The following is a 12,358-nucleotide window of genomic DNA, read 5'->3' as shown; positions in this document are numbered from 1 at the left end:
GCCCAAGAAGCAAAGAGATTACACAAAGAAGCAGAGGACATGGAGGCAGCTGAGAGAGCAAGAAAAGAAGCCGAAGAGACTGTCAGAACTCAAGAGGACGAGGCAGCAAAGAAAGCACAGGAGGATGAGGCTGCCAAGAAGGAGGAAGAAGACGAGGCAGTTAGGAAGGCGGAGGCAGATAAGAAGGCTGTAGAAGAAGCTCAGGCCGCCGCAAGCAACAAGAGAAGAATAGCACTCTTTGCTGCGGAGGAGGATTGGCTTAACAGAAAAGCTCACGGATTTGTTGCTGACCTGCGAATGGCCGGATATGAAGATGACACAATTTTGGAAGCGGCCATACAAAGTCTTCGAGCAGAATATACAAAGAGGAGAAATGAAGACACAGTAGAAAGGGAGCACCTGCCGAGCAATAGGATTGTCAATGCAATGCTAGACAGAGTCTTGGCTCGTGCACTTGGTAAAGGAAAGAGAAAACTCTCAGCTGAGGAAGTAGAAAATAAGAGACAGAAGCTTGAACGAGAAGCCAGGGCAGCAAACACACGGAGGCTTCGTGAGGAAAAAGACAGGAAAGATGAAGAGGAGCGAGTAAGGAAGGAGGCAGAGCAGCGAGCAGCTCCGAAGACTCCATCTGCAAAGACAAAGAAAACTCCAACACCTGCAAAGGCTAAGAAGGGGAAAACCATTCCTAAACGCTCAAAACTCCCTTCCGATAACTTCCAAGAGCAGCGACAGAAGTTTAAAAATGACACGCCAGCTTGGACTCGCCACGCGCAAGCACCACCGCCCCCAACAACACAGAAGAAGCAAAGGTGGAGACCAGGGACAGTTGCCCTTAGAGAAATTCGCAAATATCAAAAGACCTGCACACCAATTATTCCAAAGGCACCTTTTGGGCGTCTCGTCAAAGAGATTATCCACGACCAGCGCCGGGATGTCAATCGTGTGCAAGCGGCGGCACTAGGCGCTCTGCAACAAGGTGCCGAGGATATTTTGGTTTCGCTTTTCCAAGACGCGGTTTTGTGCATGGTGCATGCAAAACGTGTCACTTTGAAGCCATCTGATCTTCATCTAGCTAGGCGTATCCGTGGAGAGGAAGCTCTCTTTCACTAGATAGGGGAAGCCTTGTAATGCAACAAACCGTGTTTTGTAATCTCAATTTGATTAATGAAAAACCATGTCTATTTTCAAAAAAGTTATTTTCTATTGCAAGTGATTGTTGTCTTGTCAAGGTAATTGTAGTCTTTTGCATGTAATTGTTGTCGCTATGTACATTCGACCTCATGTGAACGCTCATCTGCCACCGCCCGTCCGACTTTGGCTCGACTCGACGGGCCAATTTCTCCCGCGTATGGCCCCAGAAGGGTATATCAGCTGTGCGGGGTGCGCCGGGGCCGGGGGGGGGGGGGGCCGGTGGTCGCTCCGTGGAGCCTGTGTGCCACGGAGCGACCACCGGCCCCCCCCCCCCGGCCCCGGCGCACCCCGCACAGCTGATATACCCTTCTGGGGCCATACGCGGGAGAAATTGGCCCGTCGAGTCGAGCCAAAGTCGGACGGGCGGTGGCAGACGAGCGTTCGCAAAAATTGATTGAAACATCATAACAGGACACGACAACAACATATAAACACATCAAGAAGATAAAACTTAAAATCAGCTCGAAAAACATCTTGATGTCATTAATTGTTTGATTTTCACAGACGAGCGTTCACAAAAATTGATTGAAACATCATGACAGGACACGACAACAACATATAAACACATCAAGAAGATAAAACTTAAAATCAGCTCGAAAAACATCTTGATGTCATTAATTGTTTGATTTTCACAGAAGGCAAATGATTACATTGGATCTAGCCAACTCGCTTGATGAGCTTGGTGAAAGCCTCGTGGGTGAGAGTCTTTACTGATGGTTTGTCACCAATGCGTTCGGCTATCTCTTTGGCATCAGTGATGCCTTGTCCAAGGCTAAGGCCACAAAATCCTAGGAAAGACCCTGCACCTTTATCACCAAAGCTATAGATAGCTGCTTCCCTATTTACAAGAATACATTTATGGGCATTTTGGGCTATAGGGGCTTCAGACAGGACGGCGCTTAGGGCTCTGCACTTCAAAAATTCAGCTTGCGGATCATTTGAAAAGTCGTTGTGAATTACGCGAAGCATCTCGGCTTCGAAGCTCGGGATGTAGTGCCATAGCGCAGCATCTTTCCCCTCCACCTCCTTTCGTGCTCCACCCTTTCGGCTTGCGAACCAGTCCATTTCTCTTGCGGTCTACAAAGTAGATAGAAGAATGAGTTGACTTCAAAAAATTACAAATTAAGAAGGGAAGAAATTGGGTGTACTACCTCAGTGGCATCATCATGATCCGCAAGGTCTGCATCACTAATATTGATGCTCCCGAGGCTGACAGAATCCGAAATGGCAAGCGGCTTGTGAGGGGCAAAGCTAGTTTCTGGCACACTCTCGTAGAAATCCTTGCACTGGGATATTTGTACAAGAGTCTCTGCCACAAGGGACTCTATTGAGACATGATTTTTCGGGAGCGCAAGCACCTTTGTGACATCTGCGGAACTGAAGTCAATGTGGATGTCATCATCTTTGGACGGCTGTTGTGTGTCTCGCATGCCCGCGTACATAGCAATGACTGAGAGAGTTTCATCCTGGTGTAGCCCAAGGACATGGGCGATGTCATCCAAAAATAAGAACTCTACACCTTCTACTATGATGGGGTGTAGAGTTCGCACTTCGAGCTCTGGAACTTCATCCATGACATCGTCCCCTTCGATGTCCCGTTTCACAGCCTCAGCTTGCGGCTCTTCCGCCAGAGTCACAAGTGCAAGAGATGCTTCTTGCACTGGGGTGACAATCTCTTCCTTTGGGTCAGCTTCCTTGATCAAGAGATAAGGTGTGGCTTTCTTTGGAGGAGTGGCCTTCCTCTTTCCCTTGCTTTTCTCTGTTCCCTCTAAGATCAGGAGGGCAAGAGTCATGTCCCACCTCAAAAAACTTGTGCCAATGTTGCCCATTCCAAGACCTACGAGGTTATCTTCTTCCTCCTCCCTTAGATATGCGCTACTAAGGCCTTTGAGGAATCTTGCAAGCCTAAACCTGAAATTTTTGTCCGCTTTGTAGGTATGCTTGATAAGATCCACAGGCACCCAAGTTCCCTCCTCGTCTTCAAAGTTGACACAATATTCAGCCATGTATGTGTCCATGTAGCTAGTGAACGCCCCAAACACGTCATTATGGAGTTCGGCGGTGCCTTCCATGTCAATAGATGTCTGAAAGATGGGTGCAAGCTTCTCGATCAAGTGATCGAGGTCAAGCTTGTGCAATTGAGATAGGAGAGCTTGGGCGGGGGTGGCCATGGTTGAGTAGCGAAGAAGGCGAGGGGACCGCAAAGATGCCGAGAGTGAGGAGATGAACTCAAAGTGGCCAAAAGTGACTTATAAAGAGGTCTTTAAAAATTTTTTTATGTTTAAAAACTCACTTAAAACCTCCAAAAAAATAAAAACACGCGACAAAACTTAAAAGTGCACAAAATTGAACGCAAATTGCGAGTAGCCAAAATTGTTTTGAATTAATCTCTCAAAATCTGTTACATAGCTTGCTTGATATGGATACATCTGGGGAAGGGAATGCTTTTACAAAAGTAAGATGCCTCTTTCCTCTTACGTAGAGGTGTGTTATCAATCACAAATGAAAAGTCACCTTTCAGTGCAAACCTAAGGCCTAAGTACTCCCTTAGGTTCTCCATATTCCAATCAGCATTTACTACGATATCCCACACATCAGCTTGCGTGCTAACATGTACATCAAGCTGTTCTGCATCGTTGATGTCCGAATCGAGTGCTTGCCATTCGCCTCCAGTCAGCTTCCAACGTCTGTAAGGAAAGATAATAGAGAGTTGTTGCTTTCCAAGCTGGTACCGAACGACCATCGTCTCCGACACCACCATGCACTTTATCTTGTCACCCTGATGTTGAATAACCTTCAAATCCCACGAAGGTGGCAAAAAGGCACTCATTACTGTGCCTCCCTTTGCAATCCACATTGTAGGAGTCCGGTGAACATCAGCCTCCTTGAACAAAAACACAAACAAATGTAAAGGCATGAAGAACGTGAGAGTCGCACGATGTGACCCATAGGTGCACTTCATTGCATTGCACACATCAATCTCAATCCGACGTCTGGTTAGTGCAACCAAAGTATTGTCGGGCTTTGGCCAATCATGGTCCATGAGACTTGGTGTAGGGAGCCTCCGTAGAGTCCCAGAACCATCTCTTGACGTGGGTACAATATACTCTGCATGAAAGAAGAAAACTGAGCGCTCTAAAAGCTCTCATGTTGAACAACCAGTATATAGTAGCTTGCCGATTTCAAAGTGATGCGCCTCAAAGGTTCCAGAAAGGGCCTCTAAAGGCTCCCATTCCACAAATGTCGACGGAAAGATGTCTGCACAGAACATTACAAGAACACACTTGAAAAAATCAAGCTTCCGTAACATGAAATGATATTAGCATGTCTCAGTGCAGCCCATAAAACAAGAAGCACAAATAAAACTTACAATTTGCAGGAAAGCGTTTGTGATTGGCATTGTCAACACGGAGTTGCGATGCCTTGTAGACGTGTTGGATCATCACCTGCTTGCTTCCGTCAGCCCCCTGCTTGAGATCCACTATGCGACCCTTCCAATGGTGTGACTTTAACCCTATGTATCTGCGAGAGACTTTGTGGGCTCCCCTTGTGCTTGGACGCATCGTCACCCACATTCCTTTTGCAAAGGTGCTTGTAACCCACAAGCCAGTGTCGTCTTGTTCGTTGCTGCTGCTAAAGGACTCCACCCTTGAACGAGGTCGGCGACTCATTGTGCTTGGCTAACCGACTAAGCTAAATGCTATGAAGTTGTAGGCGTGTGAGAAGATCTCTGCAACCTAATGCTAGCAGAGCATATAAGCTGGCAAGAGGAGTCAAGAATGTGTATAAGCTAGCAAGAGGAGAGTGAAGAATGTGTGCAAGCAAGAGAGGATGGACTTGATGGGAAAAAAAGGACTGTTTTCCAAGCTTTCCATAGCCAAGAAGATCTCTGCAACCTAATGCTAGCAGAGCATATAAGCTGGCAAGAGGAGTCAAGAATGTGTATAAGCTAGCAAGAGGAGAGTGAAGAATGTGTGCAAGCAAGAGAGGATGGACTTGATGGGGGAAAAAGTGGACTGTTTTCCAAGCTTTCCATAGCCAAGAAGGCACAGAAAGATAGATCTAACTTTAGGAGGGAAGGGGAAGGCAGAATGGGGAGGGAGGAGGCCAAAAAAGATTCTTTTAGTTAGAGAGAGACTCAAAACCGAATTGCTAGTTTTAGAGAGAGAAAGAGGGAGTGGGGAGAGGGAAAAGTAGCTTTAAATGAGGGATAATGATGGGGGGGCGTTTCTGGCCCTAGCCCACTTTTTGAGGTGGGGTCATTTATGCCAGTTTGAGCTGTCTTTATTAAAAAAAGGTGGGAAATCTGATTTTATTGAAAGATTTTGCATTTTCAGCCCAATTTCTTTAAAAAAAAAACGTATGATTCAAGTTTGACCCCTACATATTAGGGGCAGGGAAACCCAACATTTTTCTCCACATGGCCTTCTCCCATTGCACCATTCCTTAATGACTGTCATTAGGCTTGGGGCAAATTAAAGGGCCCAAGAAGACCCCAAACAAGTCCTAATGCACCTTTAATCATGTGTGAAAATACATTGTTTGTCATCCAATGCATCAGAATGCATCAGAATGCATCAGAATTGTTTGTCATCCAATGCATCACAATTGCTCCTGGAGGATAGAGGAAGCTAGGCCAGAACAGTGCAAATTTAGGCTCTGCAGCAGCAACGGTGCAGGCTCAAAATTTGCACTGTTCTAGCACTTCTCTCAGCACTTCTCTCCTAGCTACTCCGGATCATTTTTGATGATGCATTTATAATGAAGTTGAGGACACTAATTGTGAGAAACAGTATTTTACAAGATAAAAACACCTTTAATCATGTGTAAAAATACATTGTTTGTCATCCAATGCATTAAAGTTGCTCCAGGAGGACTGGGAAAGCTATGCCAGAACAGTGCGAATTTAGGCTCTGCAGCAGAGCAGAGCGGCGGTGCGGGCTCAAAATTTGTGCTGTTCTGGCACTTCTCCCCTAGCCAGTGAGGATCATTTTTGATGCATTTATAATGAAGTTAAGTACACTAATTGTGAGAAACTATAGTTTACAAGATAAAAACACCTTTAATCATGTGTAAAAATACATTGTTTGTCATCCAATGCATCAAATTGCTCCAGGAGGACTGGGGAAGCTATGCCAGAAGAGTGCAAATTTAGGCTCTGCAGCGGCGGTGTAGGCTCAAAATTCGCACTATTCTAGCATTTCTCCCCTAGCCACTCAAAACCATTATTGATGCATTTATAATGAAGTTGAGTACACTAATTGTGAGAAACAGTAGTTTACAAGATAAAAACAACTTTAATCATGTGTAAAAATACATTGTTTGTCATCCAATGCATCAAAATTGCTCCTGGAGGACTGGGGAAGCTATGCCAGAATAGTGCGAATTTAGGCTCTCCAACGGCGGTGTAGGCTCAACATTCGCACTGTTTTGGCACTTCTCCCCTAGCCACTCACGATCATTTCTGATCATTTATAATAATGAATTTGAGTACACTAATTGTAAGAACTTGTAGTTTACAAGATAAAAACACCTTTAATCATGTGTAAAAATACATTGTTTGTCATCCAATGCATCAGATTGCTCTAGGAGGAATGGGAAAGCTTTCCCTGAACAGTGCGAATTTAGGTTGCAGCAACGCGGCGGTGCATGCTCAAAATTTGCACTGTTCTGGCACTTCTCCCCTAGTAGCCACTCAGGATTATTTCTGATGCATTTATAATAATGAAGTTGAGTACACTAATTGTCAGAAACAATAGTTTACAAGATAAAAACACCTTTAATCATGTGTAAAAATACATTGTTTGTTATCGAATGTATCTGAATTACTCCTGGAGGATTGGGGAAGCTATGCCAGAACAGTGCAAATTTAGGCTCTACGACAGCGGTGCAGGCTCAAAATTTGCACTGTTCTGGCACTTCTTCCCTAGCCACTCAGGATCATTTCTGGCACTTCTCCCCTAGCCACTCAGGATCATTTCTGATGGATTTATAATGAACTTGAGTACAATAATTGTGAGAAACTCTAGTTTACATGGTAAAAACACTTTTAATCATGTGTAAAAATACATTGTTTGTCATCCAATGCATTAGAATTGCTCTTGGAGGACTGGGAAAGCTATGCCATGACAATGCAAATTCGGGCTCTGGAGCGACGGTGCAAGCTCAAAATTCGCGCTGTTCTGGCACTTCCCCTCTAGCCACTCCAGGATCATTTCTCATGCATTTAATAAAGTTGAGTACACTAATTATGAGAAGCAGTAGTTTATAAGATAAAAACACCTTTAATCATGTGTAAAAATACATTGTTTGTCATCTAATGCATCAGAATTGCTCCTAGAGGTTCGGGGAAGCTATGCCAGAACAGTGCGAATTTAGGCTCTGCTTTGGCCGTGCAGGCTCAAAATTTGCATTCTCTAGCACTTCTCCCCCTATAGCCACTCAGGATCATTTCTGATGCATAATGAAGTTGAGCACACTAATTGAGAAACATTAGTTTACACGATAAAAACACCTTTAATCATGTGTAAAAATACATTGTTTGTCATCCAATGCATCAAAATTGCTCCTGGAGGACAGGGGAAGCTATGCCAGAAGAGTGTAAATTCAGGCTCTACAACGGGGAGGACTGGGGAAGCTATGCCAAAACAGTGCAAATTTAGGCTCTGTAGTGGCGGTGCAGGCTCACAATTTCCACTATTCTGGCACTTCTCCCCTAGTCAGTCAGGGTCATTTCTGATGGATTTATAATGAAGTTGAGTACACTAATTATGAGAACCTGTAGTTTACAAGATAAAAACACCTTTAATCATGTGTAAAAATACATTGTTTGTCATCCAATGCATCAGAATGCATCAGAATTGTTTGTCATCCAATGCATCAGAATTGCTCCTGGAGGATAGAGGAAGCTATGCCAGAACAGTGCAAATTTAGGCTCTGCAACAGCGGTGCAGGCTCAAAATTTGCACTGTTCTAGCACTTCTCTCCTAGCTACTCCGGATCATTTTTGATGATGCATTTATAATGAAGTTGAGGACACTAATTGTGAGAAACAATATTTTACAAGATAAGAACACCTTTAATCATGTGTAAAAATACATTGTTTGTCACCCCCAATGCATTAAAGTTGCTCCAGGAGGACTGGGAAAGCTATGCAAGAACAGTGCGAATTTAGGCTCTGCAGCAGCAGCAGTGGCGGTGCGGGCTCAAAATTTGTGCTGTTCTGGCACTTCTCCCCTAGCCAGTGAGGATCATTTTTTATGCATTTATAATGAAGTTAAGTACACTAATTGTGAGAAACTATAGTTTACAAGATAAAAACACCTTTAATCATGTGTAAAAATACATTGTTTGTCATCCAATGCATCAAATTGCTCTAGGAGGACTGGGGAAGCTATGCCAGAAGAGTGCAAATTTAGGCTCTGCAGCGGCGGTGTAGGCTCAAAAATTCGCACTATTCTAGCACTTCTCCCCTAGCCACTCAAAACCATTATTGATGCATTTATAATGAAGTTGAGTACACTAATTGTGAGAAACAGTAGTTTACAAAATAAAAACAACTTTAATCATGTGTAAAAATACATTGTTTGTCATCCAATGCATCAAAATTGCTCCTGGAGGACTGCGGAAGCTATGCCAGAATAGTGCGAATTTAGGCTCTCCAACGGCGGTGTAGGCTCAAAATTCACACTGTTCTGGCACTTCTACCCTAGCCACTTAGGATCATTTCTGATGCATTGTAATGAAGTTGAGTACACTTATTGAGAAACAGTAATTTACAAGATAAAAGCACCTTTAATCATTTGTAAAATTACATTGTTTGTCATCCAATGCATCAGAATGGCTCCAGGAGGACTGGGGAGGCTATGCCAGAACAGTGCAAATTTAAGCTCTGCAGTGGTGTGTAGGCTCAAAAATCATGTTGTTCTAGCACTTCTCCCCTAGCCACTCAGGATCATTTGTGATGCATTTATAATGAAGTTGACTACAGTAATTGTGAGAAACTCTAGTTTACATGGTAAAAACACCTGTAATCATGTGTAAAAATACATTGTCTGTCATCCAATGCATTAGAATTGCTCCTAGAGGACTAGGGAAGCTATGCCAGAACAATGCGAATTTTAGCCCTGGAGCGGCGGTGCACGCTCAAAATTCGCGCTGCTCTGGCACATCTCCACTAGCCACTCAGGATCATTTTTGATGCATTTAGAATGAAGTTCAGTACACAAGTTGTGAGAAAAAATAGTTTACAAGATAAAAACACCTTTAATCATGTGTAAAAATACATTGTTTATCATCCAATGCATTAGAATTGCTCCTGGAGGACTGGGGAAGCTATGCCAGAACAGTGTGAATTTAGGCTCTGCTTCGGCGCGGTGCAGGCTCAAAATTTGCGCTGTTCTGGCACTTCTCCCCTAGCCACTCAGGATCATTTCTAATGCATTTATAATAAAGTTAAGTACACTAATTGTGAGAAACATTAGTTTACAAGATAAAAACACCTTTAATCAAGTGTAAAAATACATTGTTTGTCATTGAATGCATCAAAATTGCTCCTGGAGGACTGGGGAAGCTATGCCAGAAGAGTGCGAATTTAAGCTCTGCCCAGCAGCGCGGTGAAGGCTCAACATTCGCACTATTCTGGCACTTCTCCCCTAGCCACTCAGGATCATTTCTGATGGATTTATAATGAACTTGAGTACAATAATTGTGAGAAACTCTAGTTTACATGGTAAAAACACCTTTAATCATGTGTAAAAATACATTGTTTGTCATCCAATGCATTAGAATTGTAAAAATACATTGTTTGTCATCCAATGCATTAGAATTGCTCTTGGAGGACTGGGAAAGCTATGCCATGACAATGCAAATTCGGGCTCTGGAGCGACGGTGCAGGCTCAAAATTCATGCTGTTCTGGCACTTCCCCTCTAGCCACTCCAGGATCATTTCTGATGCATTTAATGAAGTTGAGTACACAAATTATGAGAAGCAGTAATTTATAAGATAAAAACACCTTTAATCATGTGTAAAAATACATTGTTTGTCATCTAATGCATCAGAATTGCTCCTGGAGGATTGGGGAAGCTATGCCACAACAGTGCGAATTTAGGCTCTGCTTCGGCGGTGCAGGCTCAAAATTTACATTCTCTAGCACTTCTCCCCCTATAGCTACTCAAGATCATTTCTGATGCATAATGAAGTTAAGTATATTAATTGAGAAACATTAGTTTACAAGATAAAAACACCTTTAATCATGTGTAAAAATACATTGTTTGTCATCCAATGCATCAAAATTGCTCCTGGAGGACAGGGGAAGCTATGCCAGAAGAGTGCAAATTCAGGCTCTACAACGGGGAGGACTGGGGAAGCTATGCCAAAACAGTGCAAATTTAGGCTCTGTAGTGGCGGTGCAGGCTCACAATTTCCACTGTTCTGGCACTTCTCCCCTAGTCACTCAGGATCATTTCTGATGGATTTATAATGAAGTTGAGTACACTAATTATGAGAACCTGTAGTTTACAAGATAAAAACACCTTTAATCATGTGTGAAAATACATTGTTTGTCATCCAATGCATCAGAATGCATCAGAATTGTTTGTCATCCAATGCATCACAATTGCTCCTGGAGGATAGAGGAAGCTATGCCAGAACAGTGCAAATTTAGGCTCTGCAACAGCGGTGCAGGCTCAAAATTTGCACTGTTCTAGCACTTCTCTCAGCACTTCTCTCCTAGCTACTCCGGATCATTTTTGATGATGCATTTATAATGAAGTTGAGGACACTAATTGTGAGAAACAGTATTTTACAAGATAAAAACACCTTTAATCATGTGTAAAAATACATTATTTGTCATCCAATGCATTAAAGTTGCTCCAGGAGGACTGGGAAAGCTATGCCAGAACAGTGCAAATTTAGGCTCTGCAGCAGAGCAGAGCGGCGGTGCGGGCTCAAAATTTGTGCTGTTCTGGCACTTCTCCCCTAGCCAGTGAGGATCATTTTTGATGCATTTATAATGAAGTTAAGTACACTAATTGTGAGAAACTATAGTTTACAAGATAAAAACACCTTTAATCATGTGTAAAAATACATTGTTTGTCATTCAATGCATCAAATTGCTCCAGGAGGACTGGGGAAGCTATGCCAGAAGAGTGCAAATTTAGGCTCTGCAGCGACGGTGTAGGCTCAAAATTCACACTATTCTAGCACTTCTCCCCTAGCCACTCAAAACCATTATTGATGCATTTATAATGAAGTTGAGTACACTAATTGTGAGAAACAGTAGTTTACAAGATAAAAACAACTTTAATCATGTGTAAAAATACATTGTTTGTCATCCAATGCATCAAAATTGCTCCTGGAGGACTGGGGAAGCTATGCAAGAATAGTGCGAATTTAGGCTCTCCAACGGCGGTGTAGGCTCAACATTCGCACTGTTTTGGCACTTCTCCCCTAGCCACTCAGGATCATTTCTGATCATTTATAATAATGAAGTTGAGTACACTAATTGTAAGAACTTGTAGTTTACAAGATAAAAACACCTTTAATCATGTGTAAAAATACATTGTTTGTCATCCAATGCATCAGATTGCTCTAGGAGGAATGGGAAAGCTTTCCCTGAACAATGCGAATTTAGGTTGCAGCAACGCGACGGTGCATGCTCAAAATTTGCACTGTTCTGGCACTTCTCTCCTAGTAGCCACTCAGGATTATTTCTGATGCATTTATAATAATGAAGTTGAGTACACTAATTGTCAGAAACAATAGTTTACAAGATAAAAACACCTTTAATCATGTGTAAAAATACATTGTTTGTTATCGAATGCATCTGAATTACTCTTGGAGGATTGGGGAAGCTCTGCCAGAACAGTGCAAATTTAGGCTCTACGACAACGGTGCAGGCTCAAAATTTGCACTGTTCTGGCACTTCTTCCCTAGCCACTCAAGATCATTTCTCGCACTTCTCCCCTAGCCACTCAGGATCATTTCTGATGGATTTATAATGAACTTGAGTACAATAATTGTGAGAAACTCTAGTTTACATGGTAAAAACACCTTTAATCATGTGTAAAAATACATTGTTTGTCATCCAATGCATTAGAATTGCTCTTGGAGGACTGGGAAAGCTATGCCATGACAATGCAAATTCGGGCTCTGGAGCGACGGTGC

This window comes from Cibotium barometz, chromosome 52 (genome assembly GCF_041138505.1).
Source record: "Cibotium barometz isolate CiBa-2024 chromosome 52, ASM4113850v1, whole genome shotgun sequence".
Classification (NCBI taxonomy): Eukaryota; Viridiplantae; Streptophyta; class Polypodiopsida; order Cyatheales; family Cibotiaceae; genus Cibotium; species Cibotium barometz.
This window is presented reverse-complemented; position numbering follows the sequence as displayed.